Raw genomic sequence first — 25,517 nt, 5'->3', positions numbered from 1 at the left:
GACACAGAGACAGTAGATCTAGCTGGTCTGTCATAATATAATAGAGACAGTTGATCTAGCTGGTCTGTCATAATATAATAGATCCAGTAGATCTAGCTGGTCTGTCATAATATAATAGAGACAATAGATCTAGCTGGTCTGTCATAATATAATAGAGCCTGTAGATCTAGCTGGTCTGTCATAATATAATAGGGACAGTAGATCTAGCTGGTCTGTCATAATATAATAGAGACAGTTGATCTAGCTGGTCTGTCATAATATAATAGATCCAGTGGATCTAGCTGGTCTGTCATAATATAATAGAGAGAGCAGATCTAGCTGGTCTGTCATAATATAATAGAGACATTATATCTAGCTGGTCTGTCATAATAAAATAGAGACAGCAGATCTAGCTGGTCTGTCATAACATAATAGAGACAGTAAATCTAGCTGGTCTGTCATAATATAATAGAGACAGTAGATCTAGCTGGTCTGTCATAATATAATAGAGACAGCAGATCTAGCTGATCTGTCATATTATAATAGAGACAGTAGATCTAGCTGGTCTGTCATAATGTAATAGAGACAGCAGATCTAGCTGGTCTGTCATAATATAATAGAGACAGTAAATCTAGCTGGTCTTTCATAATATAATAGAGACAGTAGATCTAGCTGGTCTGTCATAATATAATAGAGCCAGTAGATCTAGCTGGTATGTCATAGTATAATAGAGCCAGTAGATCTAGCTGGTCTGTCATAATATAATAGAGCCAGTAGATCTAGCTGGTCTGTCATAATATAATAGAGGGAGCAGATCTAGCTGGTCTGTCATAATACAATAGAGACATTATATCTAGCTGGTCTGTCATAATACAATAGAGACAGTAGATCTAGCTGGTCTGTCATAACATAATTGGGACAGTAGATCTAGCTGGTCTGTCATAATATAATAGAGACAGCAGATCTAGATGGTCTGTCATAATATAATAGAGACAGTAAATCTAGCTGGTCTGTCATAATATAATAGAGACAGTAGATCTAGCTGGTCTGTCATAATATAATAGAGCCAGTAGATCTAGCTGGTCTGTCATAATACAATATAGACAGCAGATCTAGCTGGTCTGTCATAATATAATAGAGACAGTAGATCTAGCTGTTCTGTCATATTATAATAAAGACAATAGATCTAGCATGTCTGTCATAATATAACAGAGCCAGTAGATCTGGCTGGTCTGTCATAATACAATATAGACAGTAGATCTAGCTGGTCTGTCACATTATAATAGAGACAGTAGATCTAGCTGGTCTTTCATATTGTAGTAGAGAGAGTAGATCTAGCTTGTCTGTCATCAGATAATAGAGACACAGAGACAGTAGATCTAGCATGTCTGTCATAATATAATAGAGACAGTAGATCTAGCTGGTCTGTCATAATATAATAGAGAGAGCAGATCTAGCTGGTCTGTCATAATATAATAGAGACATTATATGTAGCTGGTCTGTCATAATACAATAGAGAAATTAGATCTAGCTGGTCTGTCATAACATAATAGAGACAGTAAATCTAGCTGGTCTGTCATAATATAATAGAGACAGTATATCTAGCTGGTCTGTCATAATATAATAGAGACAGCAGATCTAGCTGATCTGTCATAATATAATAGAGACAGTAGATCTAGCTGGTCTGTCATAATATAATAGAGACATTATATCTAGCTGGTCTGTCATAATACCATAGAGACAGTAGATCTAGCTGGTCTGTCATAATATAATAGAGACAATAGATCTAGCTGGTCTGTCATAATATAATAGAGACAGTAGATCTAGTTGGTCTGTCATATTATAATAGAGACAATGGATCTAGCTGGTCTGTCATACTAAAATAGAGACAGTAGATCTAGCTGGTCTGTCATAATACAATATAGGCATTAGATCTAGCTGGTCTGTCATAATATAATATAGACAGTAGATCTAGCTGGTCTGTCAAATTATAATAGAGACAATAGATCTAGCTGGTCTGTCATAATATAATAGAGACTCTATATCTAGCTGGTCTGTCATAATATAATAGAGACAATAGATCTAGCTGGTCTGTCATAATATAATAGAGACAGTAGATCTAGTTGGTCTGTCATATTATAATAGAGACAATAGATCTAGCTGGTCTGTCATAATATAATAGAGACAGTAGATCTAGTTGGTCTGTCATATTATAATAGAGACAATAGATCTAGCTGGTCTGTCATAATATAATAGAGACGGCAGATCTAGCTGGTCTCTCATAATATAATAGAGAAAGTAGATCTATCTGGTCTGTCATAATATAATAAAGACAGTAGATCTAGCTGTTCTGTCAAATTATAATAGAGACAATAGATCTAGCTGGTCTGTCATAATATAATAGAGCCAGTAGCTCTAGCTGGTCTGTCATAATACAATATAGACAGCAGATCTAGCTGGTCTGTCATAATATAATAGAGACAGTAGATCTAGCTGTTCTGTCATATTATAATAGAGACAATAGATCTAGCTGGTCTATCATAATATAACAGAGCCAGTAGATCTAGCTTGTCTGTCATAATACAATATAGACAGTAGATCTAGCTGGTCTGTCACATTATAATAGAGACAGTAGATCTAGCTGGTCGTTCATATTGTAGTAGAGAGAGTAGATCTAGCTTGTATGTCATCAGATAATAGAGACACAGAGACAGTAGATCTAGCTGGTCTGTCATAATATAATAGAGACAGTTGATCTAGCTGGTCTGTCATAATATAATAGATCCAGTAGATCTAGCTGGTCTGTCATAATATAATAGAGACAATAGATCTAGCTGGTCTGTCATAATATAATAGAGCCTGTAGATCTAGCTGGTCTGTCATATTACAATATAGACAGTAGATCTAGCTTGTCTGTCACATTATAATAGAGACAGTAGATCTAGCTGGTCTTTCATATTGTAATAGAGAGTGTAGATCTAGCTTGTCTGTCATCAGATAATAGAGACACAGAGACAGTAGATCTAGCTGGTCTGTCATAATATAATAGAGACAGTTGATCTAGCTGGTCTGTCATAATATAATAGATCCAGTGGATCTAGCTGGTCTGTCATAATATAATAGAGAGAGCAGATCTAGCTGGTCTGTCATAATATAATAGAGACATTATATCTAGCTGGTCTGTCATAATAAAATAGAGACAGAAGATCTAGCTGGTCTGTCATAACATAATAGAGACAGTAAATCTAGCTGGTCTGTCATAATATAATAGAGACAGTAGATCTAGCTGGTCTGTCATAATATAATAGAGACAGCAGATCTAGCTGATCTGTCATAATATAATAGAGACAGTAGATCTAGCTGGTCTGTCATAATATAATAGAGACAGCAGATCTAGCTGGTCTGTCATAATATAATAGAGACAGTAAATCTAGCTGGTCTTTCATAATATAATAGAGACAGTAGATCTAGCTGGTCTGTCATAATATAATAGAGCCAGTAGATCTAGCTGGTATGTCATAGTATAATAGAGCCAGTAGATCTAGCTGGTCTGTCATAATATAATAGAGCCATTAGATCTAGCTGGTCTGTCATAATATAATAGAGGGAGCAGATCTAGCTGGTCTGTCATAATACAATAGAGACATTATATCTAGCTGGTCTGTCATAATACAATAGAGAAAGTAGATCTAGCTGGTCTGTCATAACATAATTGGGACAGTAGATCTAGCTGGTCTGTCATAATATAATAGAGACAGCAGATCTAGATGGTCTGTCATAATATAATAGAGACAGTAAATCTAGCTGGTCTGTCATAATATAATAGAGACAGTAGATCTAGCTGGTCTGTCACATTATAATAGAGACAGTATATCTAGCTGGTCGTTCATATTGTAGTAGAGAGAGTAGATCTAGCTTGTCTGTCATCAGATAATAGAGACACAGAGACAGTAGATCTAGCTGGTCTGTCATAATATAATAGAGACAGTTGATCTAGCTGGTCTGTCATAATATAATAGATCCAGTAGATCTAGCTGGTCTGTCATAATATAATAGAGACAATAGATCTAGCTGGTCTGTCATAATATAATAGAGCCTGTAGATCTAGCTGGTCTGTCATAATATAATAGGGACAGTAGATCTAGCTGGTCTGTCATAATATAATAGAGACAGTTGATCTAGCTGGTCTGTCATAATATAATAGATCCAGTGGATCTAGCTGGTCTGTCATAATATAATAGAGAGAGCAGATCTAGCTGGTCTGTCATAATATAATAGAGACATTATATCTAGCTGGTCTGTCATAATAAAATAGAGACAGCAGATCTAGCTGGTCTGTCATAACATAATAGAGACAGTAAATCTAGCTGGTCTGTCATAATATAATAGAGACAGTAGATCTAGCTGGTCTGTCATAATATAATAGAGACAGCAGATCTAGCTGATCTGTCATATTATAATAGAGACAGTAGATCTAGCTGGTCTGTCATAATATAATAGAGACAGCAGATCTAGCTGGTCTGTCATAATATAATAGAGACAGTAAATCTAGCTGGTCTTTCATAATATAATAGAGACAGTAGATCTAGCTGGTCTGTCATAATATAATAGAGCCAGTAGATCTAGCTGGTATGTCATAGTATAATAGAGCCAGTAGATCTAGCTGGTCTGTCATAATATAATAGAGCCAGTAGATCTAGCTGGTCTGTCATAATATAATAGAGGGAGCAGATCTAGCTGGTCTGTCATAATACAATAGAGACATTATATCTAGCTGGTCTGTCATAATACAATAGAGACAGTAGATCTAGCTGGTCTGTCATAACATAATTGGGACAGTAGATCTAGCTGGTCTGTCATAATATAATAGAGACAGCAGATCTAGATGGTCTGTCATAATATAATAGAGACAGTAAATCTAGCTGGTCTGTCATAATATAATAGAGACAGTAGATCTAGCTGGTCTGTCATAATATAATAGAGACAGCAGATCTAGCTGGTCTGTAATAATATAATAGAGACAGTAGATCTAGCTGGTCTGTCATAATATAATAGACCCAGTAGATCTAGCTGTTCTGTCAAATTATAGTAGAGACAATAGATCTAGCTGGTCTGTCATAATATAATAGAGCCAGTAGATCTAGCTGGTCTGTCATAATACAATATAGACAGCAGATCTAGCTGGTCTGTCATAATATAATAGAGACAGTAGATCTAGCTGTTCTGTCATATTATAATAAAGACAATAGATCTAGCATGTCTGTCATAATATTTCAGAGCCAGTAGATCTGGCTGGTCTGTCATAATACAATATAGACAGTAGATCTAGCTGGTCTTTCATATTGTAGTAGAGAGAGTAGATCTAGCTTGTCTGTCATCAGATAATAGAGACACAGAGACAGTAGATCTAGCATGTCTGTCATAATATAATAGAGACAGTTCATCTAGCTGGTCTGTCATAATATAATAGATCCAGTAGATCTAGCTGGTCTGTCATAATATAATAGAGAGAGCAGATCTAGCTGGTCTGTCATAATATAATAGAGACATTATATGTAGCTGGTCTGTCATAATACAATAGAGAAATTAGATCTAGCTGGTCTGTCATAACATAATAGAGACAGTAAATCTAGCTGGTCTGTCATAATATAATAGAGACAGTATATCTAGCTGGTCTGTCATAATATAATAGAGACAGCAGATCTAGCTGATCTGTCATAATATAATAGAGACAGTAGATCTAGCTGGTCTGTCATAATATAATAGAGACATTATATCTAGCTGGTCTGTCATAATACCATAGAGACAGTAGATCTAGCTGGTCTGTCATAATATAATAGAGACAATAGATCTAGCTGGTCTGTCATAATATAATAGAGACAGTAGATCTAGTTGGTCTGTCATATTATAATAGAGACAATGGATCTAGCTGGTCTGTCATACTAAAATAGAGACAGTAGATCTAGCTGGTCTGTCATAATACAATATAGGCATTAGATCTAGCTGGTCTGTCATAATATAATATAGACAGTAGATCTAGCTGGTCTGTCAAATTATAATAGAGACAATAGATCTAGCTGGTCTGTCATAATATAATAGAGACTCTATATCTAGCTGGTCTGTCATAATATAATAGGGACAGTAGATCTAGCTGGTCTGTCATAATATAATAGAGACAGTAGATCTAGTTGGTCTGTCATATTATAATAGAGACAATAGATCTAGCTGGTCTGTCATAATATAATAGAGACGGCAGATCTAGCTGGTCTCTCATAATATAATTGAGAAAGTAGATCTATCTGGTCTGTCATAATATAATAAAGACAGTAGATCTAGCTGTTCTGTCAAATTATAATAGAGACAATAGATCTAGCTGGTCTGTCATAATATAATAGAGCCAGTAGCTCTAGCTGGTCTGTCATAATACAATATAGACAGCAGATCTAGCTGGTCTGTCATAATATAATAGAGACAGTAGATCTAGCTGTTCTGTCATATTATAATAGAGACAATAGATCTAGCTGGTCTGTCATAATATAACAGAGCCAGTAGATCTAGCTTGTCTGTCATAATACAATATAGACAGTAGATCTAGCTGGTCTGTCACATTATAATAGAGACAGTAGATCTAGCTGGTCGTTCATATTGTAGTAGAGAGAGTAGATCTAGCTTGTCTGTCATCAGATAATAGAGACACAGAGACAGTAGATCTAGCTGGTCTGTCATAATATAATAGAGACAGTTGATCTAGCTGGTCTGTCATAATATAATAGATCCAGTAGATCTAGCTGGTCTGTCATAATATAATAGAGACAATAGATCTAGCTGGTCTGTCATAATATAATAGAGCCTGTAGATCTAGCTGGTCTGTCATATTACAATATAGACAGTAGATCTAGCTTGTCTGTCACATTATAATAGAGACAGTAGATCTAGCTGGTCTTTCATATTGTAATAGAGAGAGTAGATCTAGCTTGTCTGTCATCAGATAATAGAGACACAGAGACAGTAGATCTAGATGGTCTGTCATAATATAATAGAGACAGTTGATCTAGCTGGTCTGTCATAATATAATAGATCCAGTGGATCTAGCTGGTCTGTCATAATATAATAGAGAGAGCAGATCTAGCTGGTCTGTCATAATATAATAGAGACATTATATCTAGCTGGTCTGTCATAATAAAATAGAGACAGAAGATCTAGCTGGTCTGTCATAACATAATAGAGACAGTAAATCTAGCTGGTCTGTCATAATATAATAGAGACAGTAGATCTAGCTGGTCTGTCATAATATAATAGAGACAGCAGATCTAGCTGATCTGTCATAATATAATAGAGACAGTAGATCTAGCTGGTCTGCCATAATATAATAGAGACAGCAGATCTAGCTGGTCTGTCATAATATAATAGAGACAGTAAATCTAGCTGGTCTTTCATAATATAATAGAGACAGTAGATCTAGCTGGTCTGTCATAATATAATAGAGCCAGTAGATCTAGCTGGTATGTCATAGTATAATAGAGCCAGTAGATCTAGCTGGTCTGTCATAATATAATAGAGCCAGTAGATCTAGCTGGTCTGTCATAAAATAATAGAGGGAGCAGATCTAGCTGGTCTGTCATAATACAATAGAGACATTATATCTAGCTGGTCTGTCATAATACAATAGAGACAGTAGATCTAGCTGGTCTGTCATAACATAATTGGGACAGTAGATCTAGCTGGTCTGTCATAATATAATAGAGACAGCAGATCTAGATGGTCTGTCATAATATAATAGAGACAGTAAATCTAGCTGGTCTGTCATAATATAATAGAGACAGTAGATCTAGCTGGTCTGTCACATTATAATAGAGACAGTAGATCTAGCTGGTCGTTCATATTGTAGTAGAGAGAGTAGATCTAGCTTGTCTGTCATCAGATAATAGAGACACAGAGACAGTAGATCTAGCTGGTCTGTCATAATATAATAGAGAAAGTTGATCTAGCTGGTCTGTCATAATATAATAGATCCAGTTGATCTAGCTGGTCTGTCATAATATAATAGAGACAATAGATCTAGCTGGTCTGTCATAATATAATAGAGCCTGTAGATCTAGCTGGTCTGTCATAATATAATAGGGACAGTAGATCTAGCTGGTCTGTCATAATATAATAGAGACAATAGATCTAGCTGGTCTGTCATAATATAATAGAGACAGTAGATCTAGCTGGTCTGTCATAATATAATAGAGACAGTAGATCTAGCTGGTCTGTCATAATATAATAGAGAGAGCAGATCTAGCTGGTCTGTCATAATATAATAGAGACATTATATGTAGCTGGTCTGTCATAATAAAATAGAGACAGCAGATCTAGCTGGTCTGTCATAACATAATAGAGACAGTAAATCTAGCTGGTCTGTCATAATATAATAGAGACAGTAGATCTAGCTGGTCTGTCATAATATAATAGAGACAGCAGATCTAGCTGATCTGTCATATTATAATAGAGACAGTAGATCTAGCTGGTCTGTCATAATATAATAGAGACAGCAGATCTAGCTGGTCTGTCATAATATAATAGAGACAGTAAATCTAGCTGGTCTTTCATAATATAATAGAGACAGTAGATCTAGCTGGTCTGTCATAATATAATAGAGCCAGTAGATCTAGCTGGTATGTCATAGTATAATAGAGCCAGTAGATCTAGCTGGTCTGTCATAATATAATAGAGCCAGTAGATCTAGCTGGTCTGTCATAATATAATAGAGGGAGCAGATCTAGCTGGTCTGTCATAATACAATAGAGACATTATATCTAGCTGGTCTGTCATAATACAATAGAGACAGTAGATCTAGCTGGTCTGTCATAACATAATTGGGACAGTAGATCTAGCTGGTCTGTCATAATATAATAGAGACAGCAGATCTAGATGGTCTGTCATAATATAATAGAGACAGTAAATCTAGCTGGTCTGTCATAATATAATAGAGACAGTAGATCTAGCTGGTCTGTCATAATATAATAGAGACAGCAGATCTAGCTGGTCTGTAATAATATAATAGAGACAGTAGATCTAGCTGGTCTGTCATAATATAATAGACCCAGTAGATCTAGCTGTTCTGTCAAATTATAGTAGAGACAATAGATCTAGCTGGTCTGTCATAATATAATAGAGCCAGTAGATCTAGCTGGTCTGTCATAATACAATATAGACAGCAGATCTAGCTGGTCTGTCATAATATAATAGAGACAGTAGATCTAGCTGTTCTGTCATATTATAATAAAGACAATAGATCTAGCATGTCTGTCATAATATAACAGAGCCAGTAGATCTGGCTGGTCTGTCATAATAGAATATAGACAGTAGATCTAGCTGGTCTGTCACATTATAATAGAGACAGTAGATCTAGCTGGTCTTTCATATTGTAGTAGAGAGAGTAGATCTAGCTTGTCTGTCATCAGATAATAGAGACACAGAGACAGTAGATCTAGCATGTCTGTCATAATATATTAGAGACAGTTCATCTAGCTGGTCTGTCATAATATAATAGATCCAGTATATCTAGCTGGTCTGTCATAATGTAATAGAGAGAGCAGATCTAGCTGGTCTGTCATAATATAATAGAGACATTATATGTAGCTGGTCTGTCATAATACAATAGAGAAATTAGATCTAGCTGGTCTGTCATAACATAATAGAGACAGTAAATCTAGCTGGTCTGTCATAATATAATAGACACAGTATATCTAGCTGGTCTGTCATAATATAATAGAGACAGCAGATCTAGCTGATCTGTCATAATATAATAGAGACAGTAGATCTAGCTGGTCTGTCATAATATAATAGAGACATTATATCTAGCTGGTCTGTCATAATACCATAGAGACAGTAGATCTAGCTGGTCTGTCATAATATAATAGAGACAATAGATCTAGCTGGTCTGTCATAATATAATAGAGACAGTAGATCTAGTTGGTCTGTCATATTATAATAGAGACAATGGATCTAGCTGGTCAGTCATACTAAAATAGAGACAGTAGATCTAGCTGGTCTGTCATAATACAATATAGGCATTAGATCTAGCTGGTCTGTCATAATATAATATAGACAGTAGATCTAGCTGGTCTGTCAAATTATAATAGAGACAATAGATCTAGCTGGTCTGTCATAATATAATAGAGACTCTATATCTAGCTGGTCTGTCATAATATAATAGAGACAGCAGATCTAGCTGATCTGTCATAATATAATAGAGACAGTAGATCTAGCTGGTCTGTCATAATATAATAGAGACATTATATCTAGCTGGTCTGTCATAATACCATAGAGACAGTAGATCTAGCTGGTCTGTCATAATATAATAGAGACAATAGATCTAGCTGGTCTGTCATAATATAATAGAGACAGTAGATCTAGTTGGTCTGTCATATTATAATAGAGACAATGGATCTAGCTGGTCTGTCATACTAAAATAGAGACAGTAGATCTAGCTGGTCTGTCATAATACAATATAGGCATTAGATCTAGCTGGTCTGTCATAATATAATATAGACAGTAGATCTAGCTGGTCTGTCAAATTATAATAGAGACAATAGATCTAGCTGGACTGTCATAATATAATAGAGACTATATCTAGCTGGTCTGTCATAATATAATAGGGACAGTAGATCTAGCTGGTCTGTCATAATATAATAGAGACAATAGATCTAGCTGGTCTGTCATAATATAATAGAGACAGTAGATCTAGTTGGTCTGTCATATTATAATAGAGACAATAGATCTAGCTGGTCTGTCATAATATAATAGAGACGGCAGATCTAGCTGGTCTCTCATAATATAATAGAGAAAGTAGATCTATCTGGTCTGTCATAATATAATAAAGACAGTAGATCTAGCTGTTCTGTCAAATTATAATAGAGACAATAGATCTAGCTGGTCTGTCATAATATAACAGAGCCAGTAGATCTAGCTTGTCTGTCATAATACAATATAGACAGTAGATCTAGCTGGTCTGTCACATTATAATAGAGACAGTAGATCTAGCTGGTCGTTCATATTGTAGTAGAGAGAGTAGATCTAGCTTGTCTGTCATCAGATAATAGAGACACAGAGACAGTAGATCTAGCTGGTCTGTCATAATATAATAGAGACAGTTGATCTAGCTGGTCTGTCATAATATAATAGATCCAGTAGATCTAGCTGGTCTGTCATAATATAATAGAGACAATAGATCTAGCTGGTCTGTCACATTATAATAGAGACAGTAGATCTAGCTGGTCTTTCATATTGTAATAGAGAGAGTAGATCTAGCTTGTCTGTCATCAGATAATAGAGACACAGAGACAGTAGATCTAGCTGGTCTGTCATAATATAATAGAGACAGTTGATCTAGCTGGTCTGTCATAATATAATAGATCCAGTGGATCTAGCTGGTCTGTCATAATATAATAGAGAGAGCAGATCTAGCTGGTCTGTCATAATATAATAGAGACATTATATCTAGCTGGTCTGTCATAATAAAATAAAGACAGAAGATCTAGCTGGTCTGTCATAACATAATAGAGACAGTAAATCTAGCTGGTCTGTCATAATATAATAGAGACAGTAGATCTAGCTGGTCTGTCATAATATAATAGAGACAGCAGATCTAGCTGATCTGTCATAATATAATAGAGACAGTAGATCTAGCTGGTCTGTCATAATATAATAGAGACAGCAGATCTAGCTGGTCTGTCATAATATAATAGAGACAGTAAATCTAGCTGGTCTTTCATAATATAATAGAGACAGTAGATCTAGCTGGTCTGTCATAATATAATAGAGCCAGTAGATCTAGCTGGTATGTCATAGTATAATAGAGCCAGTAGATCTAGCTGGTCTGTCATAATATAATAGAGCCAGTAGATCTAGCTGGTCTGTCATAATATAATAGAGGGAGCAGATCTAGCTGGTCTGTCATAATACAATAGAGACATTATATCTAGCTGGTCTGTCATAATACAATAGAGACAGTAGATCTAGCTGGTCTGTCATAACATAATTGGGACAGTAGATCTAGCTGGTCTGTCATAATATAATAGAGACAGCAGATCTAGATGGTCTGTCATAATATAATAGAGACAGTAAATCTAGCTGGTCTGTCATAATATAATAGAGACAGTAGATCTAGCTGGTCTGTCACATTATAATAGAGACAGTAGATCTAGCTGGTCGTTCATATTGTAGTAGAGAGAGTAGATCTAGCTTGTCTGTCATCAGATAATAGAGACACAGAGACAGTAGATCTAGCTGGTCTGTCATAATATAATAGAGACAGTTGATCTAGCTGGTCTGTCATAATATAATAGATCCAGTAGATCTAGCTGGTCTGTCATAATATAATAGAGACAATAGATCTAGCTGGTCTGTCATAATATAATAGAGCCTGTAGATCTAGCTGGTCTGTCATAATATAATAGGGACAGTAGATCTAGCTGGTCTGTCATAATATAATAGAGACAATAGATCTAGCTGGTCTGTCATAATATAATAGAGACAGTAGATCTAGTTGGTCTGTCATATTATAATAGAGACAATAGATCTAGCTGGTCTGTCATAATATAATAGAGACGGCAGATCTAGCTGGTCTCTCATAATATAATAGAGAAAGTAGATCTATCTGGTCTGTCATAATATAATAAAGACAGTAGATCTAGCTGTTCTGTCAAATTATAATAGAGACAATAGATCTAGCTGGTCTGTCATAATATAATAGAGCCAGTAGATCTAGCTGGTCTGTCATAATACAATATAGACAGCAGATCTAGCTGGTCTGTCATAATATAATAGAGACAGTAGATCTAGCTGTTCTGTCATATTATAATAGAGACAATAGATCTAGCTGGTCTGTCATAATATAACAGAGCCAGTAGATCTAGCTGGTCTGTCATAATACAATATAGACAGTAGATCTAGCTGGTCTGTCACATTATAATAGAGACAGTAGATCTAGCTGGTCGTTCATATTGTAGTAGAGAGAGTAGATCTAGCTTGTCTGTCATCAGATAATAGAGACACAGAGACAGTAGATCTAGCTGGTCTGTCATAATATAATAGAGACAGTTGATCTAGCTGGTCTGTCATAATATAATAGATCCAGTAGATCTAGCTGGTCTGTCATAATATAATAGAGACAATAGATCTAGCTGGTCTGTCATAATATAATAGAGCCTGTAGATCTAGCTGGTCTGTCATATTACAATATAGACAGTAGATCTAGCTTGTCTGTCACATTATAATAGAGACAGTAGATCTAGCTGGTCTTTCATATTGTAATAGAGAGAGTAGATCTAGCTTGTCTGTCATCAGATAATAGAGACACAGAGACAGTAGATCTAGCTGGTCTGTCATAATATAATAGAGACAGTTGATCTAGCTGGTCTGTCATAATATAATAGATCCAGTGGATCTAGCTGGTCTGTCATAATATAATAGAGAGAGCAGATCTAGCTGGTCTGTCATATCTAGCTGGTCTTTCATAATATAATAGAGACAGTAGATCTAGCTGGTCTGTCATAATATAATAGAGCCAGTAGATCTAGCTGGTCTGTCATAATATAATAGAGCCAGTAGATCTAGCTGGTCTGTCATAATATAATAGAGGGAGCAGATCTAGCTGGTCTGTCATAATACAATAGAGACATTATATCTAGCTGGTCTGTCATAATACAATAGAGACAGTAGATCTAGCTGGTCTGTCATAACATAATTGGGACAGTAGATCTAGCTGGTCTGTCATAATATAATAGAGACAGCAGATCTAGATGGTCTGTCATAATATAATAGAGACAGTAAATCTAGCTGGTCTGTCATAATATAATAGAGACAGTAGATCTAGCTGGTCTGTCATAATATAATAGAGACAGCAGATCTAGCTGGTCTGTAATAATATAATAGAGACAGTAGATCTAGCTGGTCTGTCATAATATAATAGACACAGTAGATCTAGCTGTTCTGTCAAATTATAGTAGAGACAATAGATCTAGCTGGTCTGTCATAATATAATAGAGCCAGTAGATCTAGCTGGTCTGTCATAATATAATAGAGAGAGCAGATCTAGCTGGTCTGTCATAATATAATAGAGACAGTTGATCTAGCTGGTCTGTCATAATATAATAGATCCAGTAGATCTAGCTGGTCTGTCATAATATAATAGAGACAATAGATCTAGCTGGTCTGTCATAATATAATAGAGCCTGTAGATCTAGCTGGTCTGTCATATTACAATATAGACAGTAGATCTAGCTTGTCTGTCACATTATAATAGAGACAGTAGATCTAGCTGGTCTTTCATATTGTAATAGAGAGAGTAGATCTAGCTTGTCTGTCATCAGATAATAGAGACACAGAGACAGTAGATCTAGCTGGTCTGTCATAATATAATAGAGACAGTTGATCTAGCTGGTCTGTCATAATATAATAGATCCAGTGGATCTAGCTGGTCTGTCATAATATAATAGAGAGAGCAGATCTAGCTGGTCTGTCATAATATAATAGAGACATTATATCTAGCTGGTCTGTCATAATAAAATAGAGACAGAAGATCTAGCTGGTCTGTCATAACATAATAGAGACAGTAAATCTAGCTGGTCTGTCATAATATAATAGAGACAGTAGATCTAGCTGGTCTGTCATAATATAATAGAGACAGCAGATCTAGCTGATCTGTCATAATATAATAGAGACAGTAGATCTAGCTGGTCTGTCATAATATAATAGAGACAGCAGATCTAGCTGGTCTGTCATAATATAATAGAGACAGTAAATCTAGCTGGTCTTTCATAATATAATAGAGACAGTAGATCTAGCTGGTCTGTCATAATATAATAGAGCCAGTAGATCTAGCTGGTATGTCATAGTATAATAGAGCCAGTAGATCTAGCTGGTCTGTCATAATATAATAGAGCCAGTAGATCTAGCTGGTCTGTCATAATATTATAGAGGGAGCAGATCTAGCTGGTCTGTCATAATACAATAGAGACATTATATCTAGCTGGTCTGTCATAATACAATAGAGACAGTAGATCTAGCTGGTCTGTCATAACATAATTGGGACAGTAGATCTAGCTGGTCTGTCATAATATAATAGAGACAGCAGATCTAGATGGTCTGTCATAATATAATAGAGACAGTAAATCTAGCTGGTCTGTCATAATATAATAGAGACAGTAGATCTAGCTGGTCTGTCACATTATAATAGAGACAGTAGATCTAGCTGGTCGTTCATATTGTAGTAGAGAGAGTAGATCTAGCTTGTCTGTCATCAGATAATAGAGACACAGAGACAGTAGATCTAGCTGGTCTGTCATAATATAATAGAGCCTGTAGATCTAGCTGGTCTGTCATAATATAATAGGGACAGTAGATCTAGCTGGTCTGTCATAATATAATAGAGACAATAGATCTAGCTGGTCTGTCATAATATAATAGAGACAGTAGATCTAGTTGGTCTGTCATATTATAATAGAGACAATAGATCTAGCTGGTCTGTCATAATATAATAGAGACGGCAGATCTAGCTGGTCTCTCATAATATAATAGAGAAAGTAGATCTATCTGGTCTGTCATAATATAATAAAGACAGTAGATCTAGCTGTTCTGTCAAATTATAATAGAGACAATAGATCTAGCTGGTCTGTCATAATATAATAGAGCCAGTAGCTCTAGCTGGTCTGTCATAATACAATATAGACAGCAGATCTAGCTGGTCTGTCATAATATAATAGAGACAGTAGATCTAGCTGGTCTGTCATAATATAACAGAGCCAGTAGATCTAGCTGGTCTGTCATAATACAATATAGACAGTAGATCTAGCTGGTCTGTCACATTATAATAGAGACAGTAGATCTAGCTGGTCGTTCATATTGTAGCAGAGAGAGTAGATCTAGCTTGTCTGTCATCAGATAATAGAGACACAGAGACAGTAGATCTAGCTGGTCTGTCATAATATAATAGAGACAATAGATCTAGCTGGTCTGTCATAATATAATAGAGACAGTATATCTAGTTGGTCTGTCATATTATAATAGAGACAATAGATCTAGCTGGTCTGTCATAATATAATAGAGACGGCAGATCTAGCTGGTCTCTCATAATATAATAGAGAAAGTAGATCTATCTGGTCTGTCATAATATAATAAAGACAGTAGATCTAGCTGTTCTGTCAAATTATAATAGAGACAATAGATCTAGCTGGTCTGTCATAATATAATAGAGCCAGTAGCTCTAGCTGGTCTGTCATAATACAATATAGACAGCAGATCTAGCTGGTCTGTCATAATATAATAGAGACAGTAGATCTAGCTGTTCTGTCATATTATAATAGAGACAATAGATCTAGCTGGTCTGTCATAATATAACAGAGCCAGTAGATCTAGCTGGTCTGTCATAATACAATATAGACAGTAGATCTAGCTGGTCTGTCACATTATAATAGAGACAGTAGATCTAGCTGGTCGTTCATATTGTAGTAGAGAGAGTAGATCTAGCTTGTCTGTCATCAGATAATAGAGACACAGAGACAGTAGATCTAGCTGGTCTGTCATAATATAATAGAGACAGTTGATCTAGCTGGTCTGTCATAATATAATAGATCCAGTAGATCTAGCTGGTCTGTCATAATATAATAGAGACAATAGATCTAGCTGGTCTGTCATAATATAATAGAGCCTGTAGATCTAGCTGGTCTGTCATATTACAATATAGACAGTAGATCTAGCTTGTCTGTCACATTATAATAGAGACAGTAGATCTAGCTGGTCTTTCATATTGTAATAGAGAGAGTAGATCTAGCTTGTCTGTCATCAGATAATAGAGACACAGAGACAGTAGATCTAGCTGGTCTGTCATAATATAATAGAGACAGTTGATCTAGCTGGTCTGTCATAATATAATAGATTCAGTGGATCTAGCTGGTCTGTCATAATATAATAGAGAGAGCAGATCTAGCTGGTCTGTCATAATATAATAGAGACATTATATCTAGCTGGTCTGTCATAATAAAATAGAGACAGAAGATCTAGCTGGTCTGTCATAACATAATAGAGACAGTAAATCTAGCTGGTCTGTCATAATATAATAGAGACAGTAGATCTAGCTGGTCTGTCATAATATAATAGAGACAGCAGATCTAGCTGATCTGTCATAATATAATAGAGACAGTAGATCTAGCTGGTCTGTCATAATATAATAGAGACAGCAGATCTAGCTGGTCTGTCATAATATAATAGAGACAGTAAATCTAGCTGGTCTTTCATAATATAATAGAGACAGTAGATCTAGCTGGTCTGTCATAATATAATAGAGCCAGTAGATCTAGCTGGTATGTCATAGTATAATAGAGCCAGTAGATCTAGCTGGTCTGTCATAATATAATAGAGCCAGTAGATCTAGCTGGTCTGTCATAATATAATAGAGGGAGCAGATCTAGCTGGTCTGTCATAATACAATAGAGACATTATATCTAGCTGGTCTGTCATAATACAATAGAGACAGTAGATCTAGCTGGTCTGTCATAACATAATTGGGACAGTAGATCGAGCTGGTCTGTCATAATATAATAGAGACAGCAGATCTAGATGGTCTGTCATAATATAATAGAGACAGTAAATCCAGCTGGTCTGTCATATTATAATAGAGACAGTAGATCTAGCTGGTCTGTCACATTATAATAGAGACAGTAGATCTAGCTGGTCGTTCATATTGTAGTAGAGAGAGTAGATCTAGCTTGTCTGTCATCAGATAATAGAGACACAGAGACAGTAGATCTAGCTGGTCTGTCATAATATAATAGAGACAGTTGATCTAGCTGGTCTGTCATAATACAATAGATCCAGTAGATCTAGCTGGTCTGTCATAATATAATAGAGACAATAGATCTAGCTGGTCTGTCATAATATAATAGAGCCTGTAGATCTAGCTGGTCTGTCATAATATAATAGGGACAGTAGATCTAGCTGGTCTGTCATAATATAATAGAGACAATAGATCTAGCTGGTCTGTCATAATATAATAGAGACAGTAGATCTAGTTGGTCTGTCATATTATAATAGAGACAATAGATCTAGCTGGTCTGTCATAATATAATAGAGACGGCAGATCTAGCTGGTCTCTCATAATATAATAGAGAAAGTAGATCTATCTGGTCTGTCATAATATAATAAAGACAGTAGATCTAGCTGTTCTGTCAAATTATAATAGAGACAATAGATCTAGCTGGTCTGTCATAATATAATAGAGCCAGTAGCTCTAGCTGGTCTGTCATAATACAATATAGACAGCAGATCTAGCTGGTCTGTCATAATATAATAGAGACAGTAGATCTAGCTTTTCTGTCATATTATAATAGAGACAATAGATCTAGCTGGTCTGTCATAATATAACAGAGCCAGTAGATCTAGCTGGTCTGTCATAATACAATATAGACAGTAGATCTAGCTGGTCTGTCACATTATAATAGAGACAGTAGATCTAGCTGGTCGTTCATATTGTAGTAGAGAGAGTAGATCTAGCTTGTCTGTCATCAGATAATAGAGACACAGAGACAGTAGATCTAGCTGGTCTGTCATAATATAATAGAGACAGTTGATCTAGCTGGTCTGTCATAATATAATAGATCCAGTAGATCTAGCTGGTCTGTCATAATATAATAGAGACAATAGATCTAGCTGGTCTGTCATAATATAATAGAGCCTGTAGATCTAGCTGGTCTGTCATATTACAATATAGACAGTAGATCTAGCTTGTCTGTCACATTATAATAGAGACAGTAGATCTAGCTGGTCTTTCATATTGTAATAGAGAGAGTAGATCTAGCTTGTCTGTCATCAGATAATAGAGACACAGAGACAGTAGATCTAGCTGGTCTGTCATAATATAATAGAGACAGTTGATCTAGCTGGTCTGTCATAATATAATAGATCCAGTGGATCTAGCTGGTCTGTCATAATATAATAGAGAGAGCAGATCTAGCTGGTCTGTCATAATATAATAGAGACATTATATCTAGCTGGTCTGTCATAATAAAATAGAGACAGAAGATCTAGCTGGTCTGTCATAACATAATAGAGACAGTAAATCTAGCTGGTCTGTCATAATATAATAGAGACAGCAGATCTAGCTGGTCTGTCATAATATAATAGAGACAGTAAATCTAGCTGGTCTTTCATAATATAATAGAGACAGTAGATCTAGCTGGTCTGTCATAATATAATAGAGCCAGTAGATCTAGCTGGTATGTCATAGTATAATAGAGCCAGTAGATCTAGCTGGTCTGTCATAATATAATAGAGCCAGTAGATCTAGCTGGTCTGTCATAATATAATAGAGGGAGCAGATCTAGCTGGTCTGTCATAATACAATAGAGACATTATATCTAGCTGGTCTGTCATAATACAATAGAGACAGTAGATCTAGCTGGTCTGTCATAACATAATTGGGACAGTAGATCTAGCTGGTCTGTCATAATATAATAGAGACAGCAGATCTAGATGGTCTGTCATAATATAATAGAGACAGTAAATCCAGCTGGTCTGTCATAATATAATAGAGACAGTAGATCTAGCTGGTCTGTCACATTATAATAGAGACAGTAGATCTAGCTGGTCGTTCATATTGTAGTAGAGAGAGTAGATCTAGCTTGTCTGTCATCAGATAATAGAGACACAGAGACAGTAGATCTAGCTGGTCTGTCATAATATAATAGAGACAGTTGATCTAGCTGGTCTGTCATAATATAATAGATCCAGTAGATCTAGCTGGTCTGTCATAATATAATAGAGACAATAGATCTAGCTGGTCTGTCATAATATAATAGAGCCTGTAGATCTAGCTGGTCTGTCATAATATAATAGGGACAGTAGATCTAGCTGGTCTGTCATAATATAATAGAGACAATAGATCTAGCTGGTCTGTCATAATATAATAGAGACAGTAGATCTAGTTGGTCTGTCATATTATAATAGAGACAATAGATCTAGCTGGTCTGTCATAATATAATAGAGACGGCAGATCTAGCTGGTCTCTCATAATATAATAGAGAAAGTAGATCTATCTGGTCTGTCATAATATAATAAAGACAGTAGATCTAGCTGTTCTGTCAAATTATAATAGAGACAATAGATCTAGCTGGTCTGTCATAATATAATAGAGCCAGTAGATCTAGCTGGTCTGTCATAATACAATATAGACAGCAGATCTAGCTGGTCTGTCATAATATAATAGAGACAATAGATCTAGCTGGTCTGTCATAATATAACAGAGCCAGTAGATCTAGCTGGTCTGTCATAATACAATATAGACAGTAGATCTAGCTGGTCTGTCACATTATAATAGAGACAGTAGATCTAGCTGGTCGTTCATATTGTAGTAGAGAGAGTAGATCTAGCTTGTCTGTCATCAGATAATAGAGACACAGAGACAGTAGATCTAGCTGGTCTGTCATAATATAATAGAGACAGTTGATCTAGCTGGTCTGTCATAATATAATAGATCCAGTAGATCTAGCTGGTCTGTCATAATATAATAGAGACAATAGATCTAGCTGGTCTGTCATAATATAATAGAGCCTGTAGATCTAGCTGGTCTGTCATATTACAATATAGACAGTAGATCTAGCTTGTCTGTCACATTATAATAGAGACAGTAGATCTAGCTGGTCTTTCATATTGTAATAGAGAGAGTAGATCTAGCTTGTCTGTCATCAGATAATAGAGACACAGAGACAGTAGATCTAGCTGGTCTGTCATAATATAATAGAGACAGTTGATCTAGCTGGTCTGTCATAATATAATAGATCCAGTGGATCTAGCTGGTCTGTCATAATATAATAGAGACATTATATCTAGCTGGTCTGTCATAATAAAATAGAGACAGAAGATCTAGCTGTTCTGTCATAACATAATAGAGACAGTAAATCTAGCTGGTCTGTCATAATATAATAGAGAAAGTAGATCTAGCTGGTCTGTCATAATATAATAGAGACAGCAGATCTAGCTGATCTGTCATAATATAATAGAGACAGTAGATCTAGCTGGTCTGTCATAATATAATAGAGACAGCAGATCTAGCTGGTCTGTCATAATATAATAGAGACAGTAAATCTAGCTGGTCTTTCATAATATAATAGAGACAGTAGATCTAGCTGGTATGTCATAGTATAATAGAGCCAGTAGATCTAGCTGGTCTGTCATAATATAAGAGAGCCAGTAGATCTAGCTGGTCTGTCATAATATAATAGAGGGAGCAGATCTAGCTGGTCTGTCATAATACAATAGAGACATTATATCTAGCTGGTCTGTCATAATACAATAGAGACAGTAGATCTAGCTGGTCTGTCATAACATAATTGGGACAGTAGATCTAGCTGGTCTGTCATAATATAATAGAGACAGCAGATCTAGATGGTCTGTCATAATATAATAGAGACAGTAAATCTAGCTGGTCTGTCATAATATAATAGAGACAGTAGATCTAGCTGGTCTGTCACATTATAATAGAGACAGTAGATCTAGCTGGTCGTTCATATTGTAGTAGAGACAATAGATCTAGCTTGTCTGTCATCAGATAATAGAGACACAGAGACAGTAGATCTAGCTGGTCTGTCATAATATAATAGAGACAGTTGATCTAGCTGGTCTGTCATAATATAATAGATCCAGTAGATCTAGCTGGTCTGTCATAATATAATAGAGACAATAGATCTAGCTGGTCTGTCATAATATAATAGAGCCTGTAGATCTAGCTGGTCTGTCATATTACAATATAGACAGTAGATCTAGCTTGTCTGTCACATTATAATAGAGACAGTAGATCTAGCTGGTCTTTCATATTGTAATAGAGAGAGTAGATCTAGCTTGTCTGTCATCAGATAATAGAGACACAGAGACAGTAGATCTAGCTGGTCTGTCATAATATAATAGAGACAGTTGATCTAGCTGGTCTGTCATAATATAATAGATCCAGTGGATCTAGCTGGTCTGTCATAATATAATAGAGACATTATATCTAGCTGGTCTGTCATAATAAAATAGAGACATAAGATCTAGCTGGTCTGTCATAACATAATAGAGACAGTAAATCTAGCTGGTCTGTCATAATATAATAGAGACAGTAGATCTAGCTGGTCTGTCATAATATAATAGAGACAGCAGATCTAGCTGATCTGTCATAATATAATAGAGACAGTAGATCTAGCTGGTCTGTCATAATATAATAGAGACAGCAGATCTAGCTGGTCTGGCATAATATAATAGAGACAGTAAATCTAGCTGGTCTTTCATAATATAATAGAGACAGTAGATCTAGCTGGTCTGTCATAATATAATAGAGCCAGTAGATCTAGCTGGTATGTCATAGTATAATAGAGCCAGTAGATCTAGCTGGTCTGTCATAATATAATAGAGCCAGTAGATCTAGCTGGTCTGTCATAATATAATAGAGGGAGCAGATCTAGCTGGTCTGTCATAATACAATAGAGACATTATATCTAGCTGGTCTGTCATAATACAATAGAGACAGTAGATCTAGCTGGTCTGTCATAACATAATTGGGACAGTAGATCTAGCTGGTCTGTCATAATATAATAGAGACAGCAGATCTAGATGGTCTGTCATAATATAATAGAGACAGTAAATCTAGCTGGTCTGTCATAATATAATAGAGACATTAGATCTAGCTGGTCTGTCATAATATAATAGAGACAGCAGATCTAGCTGGTCTGTAATAATATAATAGAGACAGTAGATCTAGCTGGTCTGTCATAATATAATAGACACAGTAGATCTAGCTGTTCTGTCAAATTATAGTAGAGACAATAGATCTAGCTGGTCTGTCATAATATAATAGAGCCAGTAGATCTAGCTGGTCTGTCATAATACAATATAGACAGCAGATCTAGCTGGTCTGTCATACTATAATAGAGACAGTAGATCTAGCTGTTCTGTCATATTACAATAAAGACAATAGATCTAGCTTGTCTGTCATAATATAACAGAGCCAGTAGATCTGGCTGGTCTGTCATAATACAATATAGACAGTAGATCTAGCTGGTCTGTCACATTATAATAGAGACAGTAGATCTAGCTGGTCTTTCATATTGTAGTAGAGAGAGTAGATCTAGCTTGTCTGTCATCAGATAATAGCGACACAGAGACAGTAGATCTAGCTGGTCTGTCATAATATAATAGAGACAGTTCATCTAGCTGGTCTGTCATAATATAATAGATCCAGTAGATCTAGCTGGTCTGTCATAATATAATAGAGAGAGCAGATCTAGCTGGTCTGTCATAATATAATAGAGACATTATATGTAGCTGGTCTGTCATAATACAATAGAGAAATTAGATCTAGCTGGTCTGTCATAACATAATAGAGACAGTAAATCTAGCTGGTCTGTCATAATATAATAGAGACAGTATATCTAGCTGGTCTGTCATAATATAATAGAGACAGCAGATCTAGCTGATCTGTCATAATATAATAGAGACAATAGATCTAGCTGGTCTGTCATAATATAATAGAGCCTGTAGATCTAGCTGGTCTGTCATATTACAATATAGACAGTAGATCTAGCTTGTCTGTCACATTATAATAGAGACAGTAGATCTAGCTGGTCTTTCATATTGTAATAGAGAGAGTAGATCTAGCTTGTCTGTCATCAGATAATAGAGACACAGAGACAGTAGATCTAGCTGGTCTGTCATAATATAATAGAGACAGTTGATCTAGCTGGTCTGTCATAATATAATAGATCCAGTGGATCTAGCTGGTCTGTCATAATATTATAGAGAGAGCAGATCTAGCTGGTCTGTCATAATATAATAGAGACATTATATCTAGCTGGTCTGTCATAATAAAATAGAGACAGAAGATCTAGCTGGTCTGTCATAACATAATAGAGACAGTAAATCTAGCTGGTCTGTCATAATATAATAGAGACAGTAGATCTAGCTGGTCTGTCATAATATAATAGAGACAGCAGATCTAGCTGATCTGTCATAATATAATAGAGACAGTAGATCTAGCTGGTCTGTCATAATATAATAGAGACAGCAGATCTAGCTGGTCTGTCATAATATAATAGAGACAGTAAATCTAGCTGGTCTTTCATAATATAATAGAGACAGTAGATCTAGCTGCTCTGTCATAATATAATAGAGCCAGTAGATCTAGCTGGTATGTCATAGTATAATAGAGCCAGTAGATCTAGCTGGTCTGTCATAATATAATAGAGCCAGTAGATCTAGCTGGTCTGTCATAATATAATAGAGGGAGCAGATCTAGCTGGTCTGTCATAATACAATAGAGACATTATATCTAGCTGGTCTGTCATAATACAATAGAGACAGTAGATCTAGCTGGTCTGTCATAATATAATAGAGGGAGCAGATCTAGCTGGTCTGTCATAATACAATAGAGACATTATATCTAGCTGGTCTGTCATAATACAATAGAGACAGTAGATCTAGCTGGTCTGTCATAACATAATTGGGACAGTAGATCTAGCTGGTCTGTCATAATATAATAGAGACAGCAGATCTAGATGGTCTGTCATAATATAATAGAGACAGTTCATCTAGCTGGTCTGTCATAATATAATAGATCCAGTAGATCTAGCTGGTCTGTCATAATATAATAGAGAGAGCAGATCTAGCTGGTCTGTCATAATATAATAGAGACATTATATGTAGCTGGTCTGTCATAATACAATAGAGAAATTAGATCTAGCTGGTCTGTCATAACATAATAGAGACAGTAAATCTAGCTGGTCTGTCATAATATAATAGAGACAGTATATCTAGCTGGTCTGTCATAATATAATAGAGACAGCAGATCTAGCTGATCTGTCATAATATAATAGAGACAATAGATCTAGCTGGTCTGTCATAATATAATAGAGCCTGTAGATCTAGCTGGTCTGTCATATTACAATATAGACAGTAGATCTAGCTTGTCTGTCACATTATAATAGAGACAGTAGATCTAGCTGGTCTTTCATATTGTAATAGAGAGAGTAGATCTAGCTTGTCTGTCATCAGATAATAGAGACACAGAGACAGTAGATCTAGCTGGTCTGTCATAATATAATAGAGACAGTTGATCTAGCTGGTCTGTCATAATATAATAGATCCAGTGGATCTAGCTGGTCTGTCATAATATAATAGAGAGAGCAGATCTAGCTGGTCTGTCATAATATAATAGAGACATTATATCTAGCTGGTCTGTCATAATAAAATAGAGACAGAAGATCTAGCTGGTCTGTCATAACATAATAGAGACAGTAAATCTAGCTGGTCTGTCATAATATAATAGAGACAGTAGATCTAGCTGGTCTGTCATAATATAATAGAGACAGCAGATCTAGCTGATCTGTCATAATATAATAGAGACAGTAGATCTAGCTGGTCTGTCATAATATAATAGAGACAGCAGATCTAGCTGGTCTGTCATAATATAATAGAGACAGTAAATCTAGCTGGTCTTTCATAATATAATAGAGACAGTAGATCTAGCTGGT

This window comes from Oncorhynchus clarkii, chromosome 29 (genome assembly GCF_045791955.1).
Source record: "Oncorhynchus clarkii lewisi isolate Uvic-CL-2024 chromosome 29, UVic_Ocla_1.0, whole genome shotgun sequence".
In the NCBI taxonomy this organism is placed as follows: Eukaryota; Metazoa; Chordata; class Actinopteri; order Salmoniformes; family Salmonidae; genus Oncorhynchus; species Oncorhynchus clarkii.
The sequence above is the reverse complement of the archived record's forward strand: the minus strand, read 5'-3'. Positions refer to the sequence as shown.